Source organism: Podarcis vaucheri (genome assembly GCF_965113315.1).
Source record: "Podarcis vaucheri genome assembly, chromosome: 11".
Taxonomy (NCBI): domain Eukaryota; kingdom Metazoa; phylum Chordata; class Lepidosauria; order Squamata; family Lacertidae; genus Podarcis; species Podarcis vaucheri.
Window position 1 is genome coordinate 56,334,124 of NC_138749.1, and position 14,790 is coordinate 56,348,913.

Genomic DNA, 14,790 nt, shown 5'->3' on the forward strand with positions numbered 1-14,790 from the left:
TTGCATAGGCTCTGGTTTGACTAGCTCCCAGCACCCTTGCAAGTAGCACTGACCCAGGGCACCAGCATAGGTCAGCCAAGGGTGAACACCTGGATAAGCGGAAAGCCGGGAATGGGCTATCTCCGCCACCCAAATGTCCCCCTCACAGGGGTTGACCAAACCATCGAGTCCCTGGATTCCTTTAACAGGATACCCTTCACATAGGGATGGTGAGAACGTTCTCCCATCCCTATCACCTGATCCAGAGCCTATCCGCAACCTTACAAGTTGTGAAGATTTGCTACACGGCAGGCGAAACCCAAATGGCAACAGCCAATCGGTCAAGTGGGGGAAATTCCTGCCGTGCCCCTGTCCCAACGACAGATGACATACGACGGTATAGCATGGTCAAGCGCAACAAGCCCTAAAGGTAGAGAGAGGTGGGCGGGTGTTCTGAATGCACATGCTGAAAGAGGAAGCTCTGGATCACGCGCATGGGCATAAACAGGTCCCTCGAACCATTTGGACTACGTCCCATTGGCCAGATTGTACCCAGCTTCGAGGGACCTACCAATCGGGTGTTGTGGCTGACCAATTGTACCCACCCACAGCACAGGGTGTTGTTGTCCAGGTCTGACCGCCATACATGCCCTCTTTAAGGGAGGATCCGATTTCCCCCAACAGCTAGGTCCCTGCATCAGCTCATGCTGCCTCATACAGATTCTGATTCACCTTTAACATGACCAAATATCCCCTGAGACTCTCCTCCTCGACTCAGGATTACATGTCCATCGCTTATCCTTTTTTCATGGTGACAAAGATCAGAACTGAGGCCTAAGAGCACTAACAGGAAGTGGTCCGCATATGGCATGAGCCAGTACTGGAAGGGACAGAAATGAGATCAATGCCAGCTGCTTTCAATTCCATTCAGAGCATAGAAGGCACAAACAGCCTTGGTCTGGTGCAAAAGGCTCGATCCAGATGCAAGAATAGGTATGAGAAACAAGGGAAGGAAGCAAAAGGCATACAGAGCAAAAAAAAAGGAGTAATATTTGAGGAAATGTAGACACAGACATCAGGCAGGAAGTAACACTAGACTCAAAAACCAGGCAAGATATCCTTTTCAGTCAGGTCAGGAGATTTAGGTCAGGTCAGGGGATGTTGGCAGACCTGGGTGAGTTTATACCCAGTATGAGAGAGTTGCATCCAAGCACCTACCTCAGTGGGAGGAAGTCAAGCAAAGTAGTAGTCTAGCCATTAGCTTCAAACTGAATCAAATTGCTCTCCCATAGTTCCCCAGGAGCTACATTGCCAGTGCATCCAGACAGTTTCCAGTATCATCCCACTCAAGTACATTGTTTATGTAAAATTAATCCTTCAGGGACCTCACTCTGCTGTTTGTGAAGTCATAGACACCATGGAAAAAGGAACAATGTCTGCCTACACCCCATTGCGAGCTGGGTCAAATTGGTTGTCCACAAGATTATTAAAGAATAACCTGAGAAGCTGTGAAAGAAGCATTGGCCATAGTAGCAGGAAGAGAATATCTGTGGGCTAGCCCAGGGACTAGCCAAAAGTAACTAGAAAGCCCCTGGATACAAAATGGTGGGTGCGAGTTCTGCTTTTGACTACCTTAAGAACTGAACTGTCAAATACCCCGTTACTGCTGTCCAGTCGTAATAATAATAATAATATTAATATTAATATTAATAATAATAATAATAATAATAATAATAATAATAATAATAATAATAATAATAATTTATTTATACCCCGCCCATCTGGCTGGGCTTCCCCAGCCACTCTGGGCGGCTTCCAAAAGAATATTAAAATACCATAATACATCAAACATTAAAAGCTTCCCGAAACAGGGCTGCCTTCAGATGTCTTCTAAAAGTCTGGTAGTTGTTGTTTTCTCTGACATCTGGTGGGAGGGCGTTCCACAGGGAGGGCGCCACTACCGAGAAGGCCCTCTGCCTGATTCCCTGTAACTTGGCTTCTCGCAGTGAGGGAACCGCCAGAAGGCCCTCGGTGCTGGACCTCAGTGTCCGGGTAGAACGATGGAGGTGGAGACGCTCCTTCAGGTATACAGGACCGAGGCCATTATTGGAACTCGTTTTTAATGTATTTATTACTACTCCTGTATATGGTCTTGTGACTGATTCAGTATGCTGGATGCAACTGCTATGTGAAACCATGACTGCACATTCCAACACTTGGATGCCTGGAGAGCTCAGTAGGTGCTGATAATGTCCTTGGGGGGTATTTTCTAATATGTATAGCCCACCCTGAGCATTTTTATTTTTTTTACAATGGAAAGGTGAGATACAAATACTGTACTCTTAAATAAAATATATCAGGAATGGGGAACCTGTGGCCCTCCAAGCAGCCTCAGAAACCATGACCAATAGTCAGGGGTGGTGGAAATATTTGGAAAGCCTCTTAACATTAAGCATGCTTTGAAGAAGGGCAGGAAGTATGCACAATGATAGTGTCAGGGAACTGACATTGGAGCTAGAGGCGGAGGGAAGGCTCTCAAATGATGCTGGAGAAGGGCCCAGCAGGGAGAGAAGCAGCTCAGCAGATGGGGAAGCAAATCAGCGCAACACCAGGGATAAAGGGGGCAGATGGGGGAATCGGAGAGAGGGCTCCAGGACTCTTCACCGGACACCAGCGGGGAGAGCACGGGTCCTCCGCTACCCACGCCCTCCCTGCGCAGAAGACTTCCGCGCAGGGAGAGTAAGAGGAGACTTGGCGTCAAACAACTTTTATATTGGAAAAGGTTTAAAAAACGCCCACTGACGGATTCTGCTAGCGACCGAGGCAGCCACGAAGTGAAGGGCTGCCCAGACTGAAAGGTTTAACAAGGCAACACAGCCAGGAGTGGCGGTAACTTACGCACGAGCAACCCCATACTCATTACAGATAGGCACCCTCTTTTTCAAGAAAAAGCAACCATGGCTGTGGTCCCAATTCAGATTTTAAAGATTAGGAGTGGGTGCACCAGGAAGAGGGTTTCTTTGCTTTCTACAACAGCATCCAGCAGAATATCTACCTCCAGCTGTTTTTTGCCCTCATAGGTGCTTTTAGCAGTAAACAACAACTTTGGAAGGAAATAGCAGCTGTGGAGGGGCAATTTCCACCTGGAAACTGGTGTGAGGAAAAGGTTAACTATCCTCCGTATTCACTGAGATACTGGTCTGTGACATTTGGTTTTGCCCTTGGTTTCCTGAAAGAAGAGGCGGTTATGTGCAGTATATAAACAAATTGATATTTAGAGGAAACTATTCCGTTTGTTTTAAAACACTTGGATTAATTTATGAATTATGACTTTGGGGCTTAGGGAATGCTTTTGAAGTCCAACAATAATCTGGGGGGGGGGAGGGGTTCTGCTTCTTCTGGGTCATTGGGACTTTCCATAACTGAAGACGAAGGATGGATTTTGCTTCATACAGAGGGGCTGAATGTTTTGGGGAGCCAGGATACTATCCATGAGTAGTATTTGATCCTGAGCTGCAAGGTGGCTTCTCATAACCCAGAGCCTGATTGCAGTACAATCCCAACCACATCTGCTCAGAGGTTCTATCAAATTCAGTGGGCCTTACTCCCAGGTAAGTGTATTTAGAATGGATTGCCACCTTGATCACGAATTCTGGAGCAATATGCTCCATACTTAAGAAGTCTTGGTTTAATGCAGGTATGTAGTGTGGAAATATTAAGGATAATAGGAAAGGATATGTTGAATAAGTACAGTGGTACCTCAGGTTAAGAACTTAATTCGTTCTGGAGGTCCATTCTTAACCTAAAACTGTTCTTAACCTGAGGTAGCACTTTAGCTAATGGGGCCTCCTGCTGCCACCGTGCCGCCACTGCACGATTTCTGTTCTCATCCTGAAGCAAAGTTCTTAACCCAAGGTACTATTTCTGGGTTAGCAGAGTCTGTAACCTGAAGCGTCTGTAACCTGAAGCGTCTGTAACCTGAAGCATCCGTAACCCAAGGTACCACTGTATTACCCTTATTCCACTCACACTAGTAAGTGATATAGCAGAGCAGATCCCCTCAATATAGCTGGAATCTAATTTGCAGATTCTTTTGAATCTCTTAGTTAAGATTATTTCCTGGAGTCCCCTTTTATCCCTCCTAAAAGAATAAAGACACAAGAGTCTTTCTGAGTAAAGTAACAAAGTTTACTCACATTTCAGTTCACAATATGATCCCTGAAAGCCAGGCTTTACTTGGTAGTTACACAAAGAAACAGTGTGAGTTCGTCTCATAGGGAGACTGAACTCATGTGCTGCCGGCTGAGAGCCAGCAGACAGCAAAATTGCATTAATATAACAAAATGGCTGCAGGGGAGCAGCATGGCAGCAAAAGAACAGCAAGTGAGTGAAAGACAAAACAGACTGAGAAAATGGCTGCATGACTCAGCTCTTTTATGGAGTCAGCCAAAGCCATGCCCATCTCCCAGGTCACATGCAAGGGGAGGATGCTCCAGTCAGCAGAACAGGAAGTTACACTGACTGAGTGTCCCCCTTGCCTATGCCCACTCTAGGAAAATAAGGAATGTTGCATTTGACTGCACCAATGGATTACATCCCACATGTGGAACCTGAGAGGTTAGTGGACTCCTGCTCCTATCAACCACAGCAACATGGCCAATGGCCAAGGGTGAGGGGAGTTGTTCAACAACTTCTGGTGAGCCTACGGTTCTCCATACCTGCTATTGGGATTATGATATGAAGAAGGACTTGATGATCTTTTGGTCCTTTGAGATCAGTGATAAAATTATCTTGACCCAGAAAGGTCAATCTGGACCTGACCTGTACCTGGAGTGAAGACCATCTAGAAACCTCATGCTCCAAGTTTCTAAGAGCAAGGATGGGATTTTTTAAATACTAAATTACATAGTCCAGGCATTTCTGGACGTATCTTCAGTGTTTTCTCTGAAGAGATGTGAAAGGGCTTTCTGTTTATACAAATTTCCATCACATCTCATTTAACACCCAGTGTGAGCAGTTGGTTGATGCTCTCAATTTCCTTTATAGCAGCTTTATACTACTTTGAAATTTAAACAGTCAGGAGACTTCGGCAGCAGTTTCTGGAAGACATCAGCCTGATGAGTCAGTGTTTGGCATTCTCCAAGCCTCGCCAGCATTTGTAGACCCTCAGAGAAAAGGGACGCGGAGGGCAGAACAGAGACAGAAGTCTCAAGGAAAAGAGACAGATTGCTGACCTTTACAAGGGCAAATAATGAGTAAAATATTGTGTGTTTTCTCCCAAAGCAAGTCAAAGTTGAGGGATTTTGCTCTTAGGAAAGAGGGTCACTGTGTCATTGTAGTAAAGGGGTTCAGAAAGACAAGAAATTTAGGAGTAGAAGAAGGCAAAGCAAGATAGCTGTTGAGGGGTGAGTGAATAAGGTCAATCTGGACTTAGTCTACAATCATGTGAAGCCAACTTGCAACTGCTTTCTCCTGTTTTCTGGCAGCACTTCAGTGATCAGGTTTTTGTTCCTACTAAACCAGGTTTGGCAAGCTCCATTCCTGGATGTGCTTGAATGAGATGATTTCAAGCAAAGCAGTGGTTAGGAAAAAGAACCCTCTCAGCCTTCACATTCCTCTCCCTCCTCAGATCTCTCCCTCTCTCTCACTTCCCATCCATATGTCTGTTGTAATCTTGCAGCCTTGCTGGGGGCCAAGATGGAAATGGGGAAACAACAAGCATCTGGTCGTGACAAGTGGCCCCTTAGGTTAAACATCTTAGCTATAGCAGTTCAGCCAAGGAACAAGCTGCTTTTTCAGAGAGCTTGGTTGCCAGCAAATGGAGAGAGGACAGGCCTCTGGGGTTTTCTTTCTTGCTGACGGCCAGGAAAGGAAGGGCGCATGGCCAGGTCTGCCCACCCCAGGTGTCGGGACTGCAGGGCAGTCTAGAGCAATTGCATTTTTATACACACGCAGAGACAAAAAAGCTGAGACACGCCATACATTAAAAGCATATTTAAAGCACCTGACTTTCCGCCAAGCGTCCTGAGTGCTGGGAAATGCAGCTCTGTGAGTGGTAAACTACAGTTCCCATGATTCTTTGGGGGAAGGCAGGTGCTTTAAACATGCTATAGTATAAGTATCCTGAGAGAGAGTGGAGAGAGAACAGCAAGACTATTCCATTGTCGTCCTTGTAAATTATGTGCAGAGTTTGGTCCCATATTTATTTATTTATTTATTTATTTATTTATTTATACATACATACATACATACATACATACATACATACTCTGCCCTTCTGGCTGGGGCTGGGCCTCCCCAGCTACTCTGGGCGGTTCCCAACAGAACAATAAAAACACGATAAAACATCAAACATTAAAAACTTCCCTAAACAGGACTGCCTTCAGATGTCTTCCAAAAGTCAGATAGTTATTTATCTCCTTCACATCTGAAGGGAGGGCGCCACCACTGAGAAGGCCCTCTGCCTGGTTCCCTGTAACCTTGCAGTGAGGGAACCATCGGAAGGTCCTCGGCACTGGACCTCAGTGTCTGGGCTGAATGATGGGGGGTGGAGACACTCCTACTGCATTTATATCCTGCCTTTCCTCCAAGGAGTTCAAATTATCTAGCTTCACCCAGTGTTATCCTGTGCCAGATTAAAAGAAGATAGAGCGGAAATTCAGTGGTGTGCTAAGGCGATTTATTTTTGCAGAGCCAGCATTTTGGCTTGCTAGATGGAATGATTCCTCCCTCTCCTGCCCCTGTGAGACATTCCAGGGGTTCTCCCAACCTCCCCAGAGCCAGTTTTGAGGGGCCTGGGGATGTGGTGGAAGAAGAGACCCATTGTGCAAGTGCAAGTCCTTGCTCAGAAATTCCACTGATGGGACTCATGAGTAAAATCCCACCCAATGACTGGACCAAGGGCACTTGGTCACCTTTATGTCAGAGAGTACTCACCCTAAGATACCTCAAAGCACATGCCTAGCAACAACTTGGAGACATGTAAGATAAAAAAGGTAAAGGATCCCTGGATGGTTAAGTTCAGTCAAAGGCAACTCTGGGGTTGCGGTGCTCATCTCGCGCTCAGGCCAAGGGAGCTGGCATTTGTCCACAGACAGCTTTCCGGGTCATGTGGCCAACATGACTAAACCGGGTCATGTGGCCAGCGTGATGAAGCTGCTCTGGCGAGCCAGCACCAGCGCAGCACACGGAAACGCCATTTACCTTCCCACTATAAAGCGATACCTATTTATCTACTTGCACTGGCATGCTTTCGAACTGCTAGGTTGGCAGGAGCTGGGACAAAGCAACGGGAGCTCACCCAGTCACAGGGATTCAAACTGCTGACTTGATCGGCAAGCCCAAGAGGCTCAGTGGTTTAGACCACAGCTCCACCCGTGTCCCAAATAAACAAGCACACAATCACTGATAGGTCCACCTGCCATTGTGAGGCTCAAAGCAATGAAGATGATGCCTCCTCAGCTGTTGCCATTGGCTGTGGGTTTCTTGTGATGTCACAAAAGCCCTTGGCAACTGACCGGATATAAAGGCAGGTCAGGGGGAAAGCCCTTTTCTGTTTCCAGCAGGGCACACCTGGCATTGGATGTGACATTCAGCACTGCCCAGGTTTCTTCCACTTGGAGGAGGCAAACTGGTGAATGGAAGGAGGCAATCCTCTGGCAGTGGGATGCTAGGGAGCAATAATATTTTATATATATATATATATAAATTTTATTGGTTTTACACAGTTTTTATAAACACAAACAATACATACAAACAAACACACAAACAAACAAACAAACAAACATGTATAATTTCATATCCTTTTTTCTTAAACCTTACTTCGCCGACTTCCCCATACCTCCCCTTTCTACATCCCAATTTCCAAACTTGTTTCAGCAAATCCTAACCCTTGGTTTTATCAAATTTTTTCCTTGTTCTTTTCTTTTACTTAATCTTTTACAACTGTAATCCCCCTTTTTTCCTAAAACCTCGACATTTTAGCATTCATTAATTTTACAGTATTTCTTAAGATAAGCTTTAAATTTCTTCCAATCTTCATCCGCCGTCTCTTTCCCCTGGTCACGGATTCTGCCGGTCATTTCAGCCAGTCCCATATAGTCTATCACCTTCATTTGCCATTCTTCCAGAGTGGGTAGATCTTGAGTCTTCCAATGTTTTGCGATAAGTACTCTTGCTGCTGTGGTAGCATACATAAAAAAGGTTCTGTCTTTCTTTAGCACCAATTGGCTGACAATGCCCAAGAGAAAGGCCTCTGGTTTCTTAGGGAAGGTATATTTGAGTACCTTTTTCATTTCATTATATATCATTTCCCAGAAAGCCTTAATCTTCAGGCACGTCCACCAAAGGTGGTAAAAGGTACCTTCAGTTTCTTTACATTTCCAACACTTATTATCAGGCAAATGATAGATTTTTGCTAGCTTGACTGGGGTCATGTACCACCTATATATCATTTTCATAATATTTTCCTTTAAGGCATTACATGCCGTAAATTTCAAACCGGTGGTCCACAACTGTTCCCAGTCAGCAAACATGATGTTATGACCAATGTCCTGTGCCCACTTAATCATAGCTGATTTAACTGTTTCATCTTGTGTATTCCATTTCAGCAACGAGTTATACGCTAGAGAGCGATAATAAGGCAAGTTTGCTTGCTTGAAGGCTGCTGGCATCCGTGATTAGAAGCTGGGGGACGTCTCATGATGGACCTAACAGTAGCTTCTGGCACAATGGGACACCATGATGGAAACCAGAGCTATTTACCTTCCCGCCACAGCGGTACCACTTTATCTACTTGCACTGGCATGCTTTAGAACTGCTAGGTTGGCAAGGGCTGGGACAGAGCAACAGGAGCTCACCCCGTTGTGTGGATTCAAACCGCCAACCTAGAGGCAACTGTCTTATTTTGTCTTATAAGGCACCTCTGCCTGAACACTCTGCCTCCCCCCAATTACTTCCTCTATTTGAGAATGACATTTGGAGGGTGGGGGAAGCAGTTTGCTTGGTTTGAAAAGCAGGAGAGTGCTGTGTTTGTGACCTGCTTGCTGGCTTTCCATGGGCATCTGCTTGGCCACTGTGGGAACAGAATTCTGGGCTAGATGGTCCTTTGGTCTGATCCTACAGGCTTCTACTTATGTTATCTGACTAGAATATAAAGCAGTATCTTATATCTTCACCCATGCTCCTCAAAGGACTAGAAGTAAATTGCAAGCAGATTTCCTACCCTCCCAGCCCACTAGGGTCTTCTGTCCCAATCTCCAGTATTATCTTGAATTGCCAAGCAGGTTGTATGGCAGGTTTCGGAGTCCCCCCCCCCCTTGGCTAATTCCCTATGCTCCTCACACATGGAAAAATAATAATCTTAAGTCGAACCTTTAATGAGAAGGATCTGGTGACATTATAAACCCAGAACAGGAAAAAAAAAACCAAGAATGGATTTCTTCATGTCACCACAACCTCCAAGATATAATCAAAGCTTGCTTGGATGAAAGTTCGGCAAGCGGGGAAATAAAAAACGAGCAAACTGCAACGGCAGAATATGTGCTGCTCCTAGAACAGATTGTCACAGAGGACCATGGGAACATCAAAATATCCTGTATCTACTGATGTCATATTTAAAAAAGTTAGTATTCAGAACATGGCTATGCAATGAATAGAGATGGATATCAAACTGCAAGTTTTTTTACCCCCTTGGGCTTCTCTCTCATTCAGGGGCACACAAACACAGCCACGTCCAATGGATAGCTCAGTTGGTTAGAGTATGGTGCAGATAATCCCCAGGTTGCAGGTTCGATGCCCGTATGGGACAGCTGGATATTCCTGCAGGTGGTTGGACCAGATGATCTTCAGGGTCCCTTCCAATTCTACAATTCTATGATTCTACATGCCTGACATCTTCCAGATGTTGGACTACAGTTTCCATCATTCGTTATCATTGGCCATGCTGGCTGGGGCAGATGGGAGTTGTAGTCCAACAACATCTGTCGATCACTGGTTGGGGAAAGCCAGCACATGGCAAAGGCATCATGCCTGATGTTACAGGATATATTAAAAGTCAAGTACCTAATATGATGTACAGGCTTGAAATGACCTTGTAAAGTTTTTTGTAATCAGATACATGCCAATGCCTCTAATGAAGGCCACTGGTACAGGCCCCACAAGTCCCTGCGGAGCATGACGACACCTTTCATTTTTATGTATATAGGAAGATATTAAAACTGAATCTACTTTGTGCCTGAAATTCCCTACCCTATTCACACTGTGTGAGTGTGTGTGTGTGTGTGTGTGTAAAAAAGAGAGAGAGATACTGAGGAAGTGTTGTTGTTGTTGTTTAGTCGTTTAGCCATGTCCGACTCTTCCTGACCCCATGGACCAGAGCACGCCAGGCACGCCTGTCTTCCACGGCCTCCTGCAGTTTGGTCAAACTCATGCTGGTAGCTTTGAGAACACTGTCCAGCCATCTCGTCCTCTGTTGTCCCCTTCTCCTTGTGCCCTCCAACATCAGGGTCTTTTCCATGAGGTGGCCAAAGTATTGGAGCCTCAGCTTCACGATCTGTCCTTCCAGTGAGCACTCAGGGCTGATTTCCTTAAGAATGGATACGTTTGATCTTCTTGCAGTCCATGGGACTCTCAAGAGTCTCCTCCAGCACCAGAATTCAAAAGCATCAATTCTTCGGCGATCAGCCTTCTTTATGGTCCAGCTGTCACTTCCATACATCACTACTGAGAAAACCTTTGTTGGCAAGGTGATGTCTCTGCTTTTTAAGATGCTGTCAAAGTTTGTCATTGCTTTTCTCCCAAGAAGCAGGCGTCTTTTAATTTCGTAACTGCTGTCACCATCTGCAGTGATCATGGAGTCCAAGAAAGTAAAATCTCTCACTGCCTCCATTTCTTCCCCTTCTATTTGCCAGGAGGTGATGGGACCACTGGCCATAATCTTCGTTTTTTTGATGTTGAGCTTCAGACCATATTTTGCGCTTTCCTCTTTCACCCTCATCAAAAGGTTCTTTAATTCCTCCTCACTTTCTGCCATCAAGGTTGTGTCATCTGCATATCTGAGGTTGTTGATATTTCTTCTGGCAATCTTAATTCTGGCTTGGGATTCATCCAGCCCAGCCTTTTGCATGATGAATTCTTCATATAAGTTAAATAAGCAGGGAGACAATATACAGCCTTGTCGTCCTCCTTCCCAATTTTGAACCAATCAGTTGTTCCATATCCAGTTCTAACTGTATCTTCTTGTCCCACATAGAGATTTCTCAGGAGACAGATGAGGTGATCAGGCACTCCCATTTCTTTAAGAACTTGCCATAGTTTGCTGTGGTCGACACAGTCAAAGGATTTTGCATAGTCAATGAAGCAGAAGTAGATGTCTTTCTGGAACTCTCTAGCTTTCTCCATAATCCAGCACATGTTTGCAATTTGGTCTCTGATTCCTCTGCCCTATGGGGATATTTCATTCATTCATTTTTTGTCCAATAGTGGCTCATTAACGTATCATAGAATTAAAATATATGTATATGTGATATGATTATGGAGACTTTAATTTTTACATAATTTCACACGCTCAGAGGTTATTTGTGTTCGGATACCCGTTGCTGGATATTGCAAGTGAGGAGTTGGTTGGCCACTGTGAGAACACTGCGAGTTGATGGGCCCAGAGTACTGATCTTAAGTCCTGATATTTATTTTTGGTGGCCCAAGTAATGCAAGTTGCTTATTTATCTACGTGCAGAAACAAAATTTTACTCCTTCCTCAGTCTGAATTGTGAATAACTTGCTATGCAATAAACCTAAGTAAAGCAGTATCAGAGTTGCAGGCAAGTAAATAGGCTCAACAGAAATATGGCACACTTTGCTTTGCAAACTGTGTTTAGTCAAAATAAAAAAATTCCTTCCTGTAGCACCTTAAAGACCAACTAAGTTAGTTCTTGGTATAAGCTTTCGTGTGCATGCACACTTCTTCAGATACACTGAAACAGAAGTTGCCAGATCCTTCTATATAGTGAGAAGGTGGGGAGGGGTATTACTCAGAAGGGTGGTGGGAATGGGAGATTGGCAGATAGCTGAGATGAGCCTGTTGACAACTCTTAACGACTGCAATAGGTCTTACAGGAAAAGGCAACTTAGTTGGTCTTTAAGGTGCTACTGGAAGGAATTTTTTTATTTTGACTATGGCAGACCAACACGGCTACCTATCTGTAACTGTGTTTAGTCAGTATGGGCAATGTTTAAATAGTATTTTGCCTGACACAGAATGACTTGGAACACATTCAAGTTGGCCTGTTAGTCATGCAGGTTAAGAGGACCTATGCAGAGTTCACATATAAAAATAAATACATATACTCAAGTATTCATATGATTACTTCAGTATGTACCCAGCTCACAAATCCTCAACCTCTGTTTTCTGCTCCAACACTCAACCATCTTGGCAGCTTTGTGGTGTCATATTAAATGTGGCCCGAGGTGCAAGTAGCATGCCTGGTGAAACATAAACTCAGAGCCAATACATTTAACACACATCCTCATTCTTTCAGTGCTAATTTGCTTGCGCAAATTGGCGTTTAGCAGGGCAAAAATGGAGCAGCTTTCTGCTCACGGCTTTGTGGCATTGCTTTGTTAACCTTTAGCAATAAGCCCCTGTCTTAAAGATAAGCCACAGTGAAATTTGATCTTCATTGAATAAATAAATAAATAGTTACCCTTCTGCTACGGAATTCCTTGCAAAAACTAGTTTTCCTATCATGTCCTTTGGTTTTCTGAATGTATGTCAAATGTAGCGTGGAAATGGTTTTCTCTGGCATTCTCATTGTTCTGGTGAAAAACAGATGAAGTGTTTCAGAATGCCTTTTGCTGTGGGGCCCCAGCTATATAGTCTGACATGGTTTAGCGCTGAGCTTTATTCAATTTCATGTTATGCAGAAACTCAGATGCTAAGCAGATGTGCTCATAAAAGAGAGAAGGGGGGAGTTCAACGATTTCCTATGAGAGCGGCTCAGCTTGCACAGTAAATTTGGACGTTTCCAAGAGTTAATTGAAAGAATCTTGCCATGCTAGGCTTTACTTCTTTGTTTAGAATATGTTAGCAATGAATTTATGTGTGTCGTCAGCAAAGGGTCTGGTGGAGAAAAATATGAATGTGTCGAAACCATCTGAGCGTTTTGCTAGAGGAGACTCAAACACTGATCACCTATGACAGCAAATCCGGGGCAGATTGTTTTGAATTATAACTGGATGTAAAATTTCTACACTTAAGAGAATCCGTGAGAACAAAGTCTGCTGGGCTGCTCTGTCCTTTCATGCCTTTGCAGTTCCCACCAGCTGCTTTAGGGGAGTGCTGAGAAATATGACCGCATCATCCTGCCTCCATCTCTCCCGCCTCCATCCTTTCCACCAGCCAGGAAGAAGAACACAAATACCTAATATGATGCTCTCTTCTCTTTAAACATAGGAATGCAGGGAGCTGCCTGATACTTGGGAAAGCCTGAAACATTGGAGAGTAGCTGCCAGTCAATCCATACTGATCTAAATGGACCAATCATCTTACTTGGTATAAAGCAGATTCCTGCATGGAACCTGTTTTCACATGTGCCTCAATCTTGCTGTATTATTATTTTATTGTTATTTATTGAATTTAGGAAAGGGATGCGGGTGCCACAGAGCCTAGGACTTGTTGATCAAAAGGTTGGCGGTTCGAATCCCTGCAATGATGGGGTAAGCTCCTGTTGCTCGGTCCCAGCTCCTGCCAACCTAGCAGTTCGAAAGCACGTCAAAGTGCAAGTAGATAAATAGGTACCGCTCCGGCGGGAAGGTAAACGGCGTTTCCGTGTGCTGCTCTGGTTCGCCAGAAGCGGCTTAGTCATGCTGGCCACATAACCCGGAAGGTTACGCTGGCTCCCTCGGCCAATAAAGCGAGATGAGCGCCGCAACCCCAGAGTCGGCCACGACTGGACCTAATGGTCAGGGGTCCCTTTACCTTTACTTTATTGAATTTAGAGACCACCCTATACCCGTAGGTCTCAGGGCGGTTCACAGAAAAGATCACAATATATAAAATAAAAATAAAAACAATAACCCAATAACACCCCCCCCCCAAAAAAAGAACCACATTTTAAAAGGGTATAGGATGTCAATCAGGTCCCAAAGGCCTGGTTAAATAGGAACGTTTTTGCCTGGCACCTAAGGTGTATAATGAAGGCACCAGGCGGACTTCCCTGGGGAGAACATTCCACAGAAGGGGAGTCACTGCAGAGTAGGCCCTGTTATTGTGTTGCCACCCTCCGGACCTTTTGAGGTGGAGGCACACAAAGGAGGACCTCCGAAGATGATCTCAGGGTTTGGATAGGTTCATGTGGAAAGAGACAGCCCTTGAAGTATTGCAGCCCTGTATCAGGTTGAATTGGTGTAATTTGTCTGGACCGTAGGGGAAGTTATGAAAAAATATATTAATGGCCAAACTAGACAATACACCAGCTTTTCTCAACCTTGAGTCCCCAGATGTTGTTGGTCTACAACTCCCATCATCCCGAATGAGTATTTATAATATTTTGTTGGAAGCCGCCCAGAGTGGCTGGGGAAACCCAGCCAGATGGGTGGGGTATAAATAAATTATTATTATTATTATTATTATTATTATTATTATTATTATTATTATCACTACAGTGAGGAATGATGGGAGTGGTAGTCCAACAACATTTGGGGACCCAAGGTTGAGAAAGTCTGTAATACACCAGTCACACAATTAGCATTTGCATTAATGCATTTTCCTGAAATCAGTCGCAAGTGCATGGGGCCTGATCCAGATCAGAACCC

The 14,790-nt window shown here is 44.6% G+C and overlaps 1 protein-coding gene across 1 annotated transcript in view; it reads left to right on the forward strand.

The window, feature by feature from the left end:
• The first annotated feature begins 1,558 nt into the window (after positions 1–1,558).
• The window catches only part of S1PR3 (sphingosine-1-phosphate receptor 3), an 86,206-nt gene continuing 72,974 nt past the window's right edge, over positions 1,559–14,790 (forward strand). The window contains exon 1 of the mRNA XM_082241646.1: positions 1,559–1,584. The gene's annotated coding sequence lies outside the window, so the exon portion shown is untranslated. The remainder of the gene's footprint in view (positions 1,585–14,790) is intronic.